Source organism: Schistocerca piceifrons, unplaced genomic scaffold (assembly GCF_021461385.2).
Source record: "Schistocerca piceifrons isolate TAMUIC-IGC-003096 unplaced genomic scaffold, iqSchPice1.1 HiC_scaffold_943, whole genome shotgun sequence".
NCBI lineage: Eukaryota > Metazoa > Arthropoda > Insecta > Orthoptera > Acrididae > Schistocerca > Schistocerca piceifrons.
The window spans coordinates 2,220,001-2,225,000 of record NW_025729216.1 but is presented as its reverse complement, the minus strand read 5'-3'; the positions used below and the strand labels follow the sequence as shown (position 1 = coordinate 2,225,000).

The window sequence follows — 5,000 nt, the reverse complement described above, 5'->3', positions numbered from 1 at the left end:
CTTAACCTAACCCATGTTGTGCCTTAACCTAACCCATGTTGTGCCTTAACCTAACCCATGTTGTGCCTTAACCTAACCCATGTTGTGCCTTAACCTAACCCATGTTGTGCCTTAACCTAACCCACGTTGTGCCTTAACCTAACCCACGTTGTGCCTTAACGTAACCCACGTTGTGCCTTAACGTAACCCACGTTGTCCGCTAACGTAACCCACGTTGTCCGCTAACGTAACCCACGTTGTCCGCTAACGTAACCCACGTTGTCCGCTAACGTAACCCACGTTGTCCGCTAACGTAACCCACGTTGTCCGCTAACGTAACCCACGTTGTCCGCTAACGTAACCCACGTTGTCCGCTAACGTAACCCACGTTGTCGCCTAAACCTGCTCTGTAATTGTTATACGACTCGTTCAATTAGTGTAGTGTTGCCCACCCGCAACCCTCGCAATATAGTTCGCTACTCGCACTGCCCGCTCCCCTGTGTATCGCTTCATGTTAAACACCTTGCAAGTCTTGCTGACTTTCCACATGCTCCTGCTGTACACTGTAATGTGGATGGCAGCAGGACGTACATGCCGCGCCCCCCCCCCCCCACACCTCCCCACGTCCCCACCTTGCCCCCTGCCTTCGCAAGCTGGTTGGTGAGAAGTTTGCATGTTCAATGCCCTTCGCATGCGACGTACTCAGGCTACGTTGTGGTGCGGCCTGTGTCAACTGTCCGCTGATGTCGTACGCGTAAACCACAATCTGTACTGCACATTCGTCCTTATGTACTGAATGATACATCGTGGCACATGTGTGACCGTACAACGACTGCGCCCAAAAACGGCGGACCATACAGTGCAAATATTGTGCACGCAGCTACGTGTCGTCTCCCTATGACAGCTGGATTGCAGTGTGGTACGCCATAGAGACGTGTGGGAGGAACGGACGCCGTGGATGGCGATCAGCATGAGCTGTCTGTTGATGTATTCGGACCTAGTCGTCTCTCCTCACACACCGTGATAGCATGGTGCACCGCGTTCCATATCTGCGACATGCTACAGAGGCCGGTTGACAGTCGTTCGAGCAATGGACATCGCATACGTACGGGGGCCACCTTCCACGTATTGTCTAGGCGTGCACATTTTGTTGCGTGTATGTGGGCAGACGTAGTGTGGTGTGACACCTGACACAGGCATGCAATAATCGTGGAAGTTGCAAATGGCGATGGACGCATACGTTTTCTGGTGAAGTTACGCAAATGAACAAATGGTAACCCGTTGTGGTGCGGTTGTTCTCGCTAGGGGTGAATCGGTGATGGCGACGGTAGGTTGAGGTACTAACCGGTTGTTCCAGCGATACCCACCATGCCGACGAAACTGAACGGCATCTGGGTGTGAAGCGATACGCGGCGGTGGCTGGGTGGGACCGTCCCCGGCCGGTGAGGGGGCGCCTCCCGGCGTGCTGGCCGCGCGGTGCGTGGGCGCACGCGCTACAGCCGGCTGGTGGGGGCGGCCAGTGGCAGGCGCGCCGGCCGACGGACGCGGCAGGCGTCGCAGCTGCGCGCCGGCGCACCCTGCGCGCGGCGCCGTGCGGCCAAAGTAGGTCCTCGCGGGCCCGGTGCGAAGCGCGGTGGACATCTTCAGTGTGCTGGTCCGATTGAGGACTGTGTGCGTTGAGGATGCGCCGCCGCCCGGCGCTCGGCGCCGCGACGCCGTCTGCTGCTCGGTCGCCCCAGCGGTTCTCGCTGGTGGTTTGTATCGCAGCTGTGCGGATGTGTTGGCGCGTGCGCTGTGCTGGGAGAGTTCGCTTCGGCACCCAAGTGGGGCTTTTGTCCTTCTGTGGCGCTGGCGTTGGAGCTGCCGGTCACCGTAGGTGGCGCGTGTTGTCTCCCGCCGGCAATGCCACGACAGCACGCTCCCGGGCCTCTGTCGGCAGCGGCAAGCTCAGTTGGGAGCACGGGTGGTCGCACCGAAAGCGTCTACTCGCCTAACTCCGGGCGATTGCGCCTCTCTCGAACCCGACCAAGTACTTGGGACGGCGCTGCGCGCCGCCGGGACCTGATAGGGTTTCGAGGTGTATTGTGCAGGGGAGCTCAGCCTCCTCCTGTTTGCAGAATGATTGAGCGGACGCTTGCGTGTTCGCGCGGGCCCCCGGGACACACTCCCGGGCGGCCGGCTGCTCAGCTCTAGTTGACGCAGCTCCCTGGTTGATCCTGCCAGTAGTCATATGCTTGTCTCAAAGATTAAGCCATGCATGTCTCAGTACAAGCCGCATTAAGGTGAAACCGCGAATGGCTCATTAAATCAGTTATGGTTCCTTAGATCGTACCCACGTTACTTGGATAACTGTGGTAATTCTAGAGCTAATACATGCAAACAGAGTCCCGACCAGAGATGGAAGGGACGCTTTTATTAGATCAAAACCAATCGGTCGGCTCGTCCGGTCCGTTTGCCTTGGTGACTCTGAATAACTTTGGGCTGATCGCACGGTCCTCGTACCGGCGACGCATCTTTCAAATGTCTGCCTTATCAACTGTCGATGGTAGGTTCTGCGCCTACCATGGTTGTAACGGGTAACGGGGAATCAGGGTTCGATTCCGGAGAGGGAGCCTGAGAAACGGCTACCACATCCAAGGAAGGCAGCAGGCGCGCAAATTACCCACTCCCGGCACGGGGAGGTAGTGACGAAAAATAACGATACGGGACTCATCCGAGGCCCCGTAATCGGAATGAGTACACTTTAAATCCTTTAACGAGTATCTATTGGAGGGCAAGTCTGGTGCCAGCAGCCGCGGTAATTCCAGCTCCAATAGCGTATATTAAAGTTGTTGCGGTTAAAAAGCTCGTAGTTGGATTTGTGTCCCACGCTGTTGGTTCACCGCCCGTCGGTGTTTAACTGGCATGTATCGTGGGACGTCCTGCCGGTGGGGCGAGCCGAAGGCGTGCGACCGCCTCGTGCGTGCTCGTGCGTCCCGAGGCGGACCCCGTTGAAATCCTACCAGGGTGCTCTTTATTGAGTGTCTCGGTGGGCCGGCACGTTTACTTTGAACAAATTAGAGTGCTTAAAGCAGGCAAGCCCGCCTGAATACTGTGTGCATGGAATAATGGAATAGGACCTCGGTTCTATTTTGTTGGTTTTCGGAACCCGAGGTAATGATTAATAGGGACAGGCGGGGGCATTCGTATTGCGACGTTAGAGGTGAAATTCTTGGATCGTCGCAAGACGAACAGAAGCGAAAGCATTTGCCAAGTATGTTTTCATTAATCAAGAACGAAAGTTAGAGGTTCGAAGGCGATCAGATACCGCCCTAGTTCTAACCATAAACGATGCCAGCCAGCGATCCGCCGCAGTTCCTCCGATGACTCGGCGGGCAGCCTCCGGGAAACCAAAGCTTTTGGGTTCCGGGGGAAGTATGGTTGCAAAGCTGAAACTTAAAGGAATTGACGGAAGGGCACCACCAGGAGTGGAGCCTGCGGCTTAATTTGACTCAACACGGGAAACCTCACCAGGCCCGGACACCGGAAGGATTGACAGATTGATAGCTCTTTCTTGATTCGGTGGGTGGTGGTGCATGGCCGTTCTTAGTTGGTGGAGCGATTTGTCTGGTTAATTCCGATAACGAACGAGACTCTAGCCTGCTAACTAGTCGCGTGACATCCTTCGTGCTGTCAGCGATTACTTTTCTTCTTAGAGGGACAGGCGGCTTCTAGCCGCACGAGATTGAGCAATAACAGGTCTGTGATGCCCTTAGATGTTCTGGGCCGCACGCGCGCTACACTGAAGGAATCAGCGTGTCTTCCTAGGCCGAAAGGTCGGGGTAACCCGCTGAACCTCCTTCGTGCTAGGGATTGGGGCTTGCAATTGTTCCCCATGAACGAGGAATTCCCAGTAAGCGCGAGTCATAAGCTCGCGTTGATTACGTCCCTGCCCTTTGTACACACCGCCCGTCGCTACTACCGATTGAATGATTTAGTGAGGTCTTCGGACTGGTACGCGGCATTGACTCTGTCGTTGCCGATGCTACCGGAAAGATGACCAAACTTGATCATTTAGAGGAAGTAAAAGTCGTAACAAGGTTTCCGTAGGTGAACCTGCGGAAGGATCATTACCGACTAGACTGCATGTCTTTCGATGTGCGTGTCGTGTCGCGCAACACGCTACCTGTACGGCTCGCCGTAGCCGTGCGCCGCGTGCGGAACCACGCGTGCCTCTCAAAACTAGCGGCAATGTTGTGTGGTACGAGCGCTGAAGCGCTGGAGCGGCTGGCCTGCGGCACCTGGCGCCTGGCGCCGGTTTTGAATGACTTTCGCCCGAGTGCCTGTCCGCTCCGGTGTGGAGCCGTACGACGCCCGTCGGCCGTGAGGCCGTTGGACACAGAACGCTGGAACAGGGGCCGCCACACGCCTCACTCCCGCCTATGCGACCGTCTCGAAAGAGACGGCGGAAACTGAGAAAAGATCACCCAGGACGGTGGATCACTCGGCTCGTGGGTCGATGAAGAACGCAGCAAATTGCGCGTCGACATGTGAACTGCAGGACACATGAACATCGACGTTTCGAACGCACATTGCGGTCCATGGATTCCGTTCCCGGGCCACGTCTGGCTGAGGGTCGGCTACGTATACTGAAGCGCGCGGCGTTTGCCCCGCTTCGCAGACCTGGGAGTGTCGCGGCCGCCTGTGGGGCCGGCCGCGTCTCCTCAAACGTGCGATGCGCGCCCGTCGCCTGGCGGTTCGCATACCGGTACTTTCTCGGTAGCGTGCACAGCCGGCTGGCGGTGTGGCGTGCGACACCTCGTACAACGACCTCAGAGCAGGCGAGACTACCCGCTGAATTTAAGCATATTACTAAGCGGAGGAAAAGAAACTAACAAGGATTCCCCCAGTAGCGGCGAGCGAACAGGGAAGAGTCCAGCACCGAACCCCGCAGGCTGCCGCCTGTCGTGGCATGTGGTGTTTGGGAGGGTCCACTACCCCGACGCCTCGCGCCGAGCCCAAGTCCAACTTGAATGAGGCCA

The 5,000-nt window shown here is 56.9% G+C and overlaps 2 non-coding genes and 1 pseudogene across 2 annotated transcripts; all 3 read left to right on the top strand.

Moving 5' to 3' along the window:
• Positions 1-2,182: 2,182 nt before the first annotated feature.
• Positions 2,183-4,091, top strand: LOC124772860. Its single transcript, XR_007014317.1, has one exon. It is a non-coding gene; the product is annotated as a small subunit ribosomal RNA (ribosomal RNA).
• Positions 4,092-4,442: 351 nt separating this feature from the next.
• On the top strand, positions 4,443-4,597 carry LOC124772722. Its single transcript, XR_007014187.1, has one exon. It is a non-coding gene; the product is annotated as a 5.8S ribosomal RNA (ribosomal RNA).
• A 188-nt stretch (positions 4,598-4,785) lies between these two features.
• The window catches only part of LOC124773018, a 4,222-nt pseudogene continuing 4,007 nt past the window's right edge, over positions 4,786-5,000 (top strand).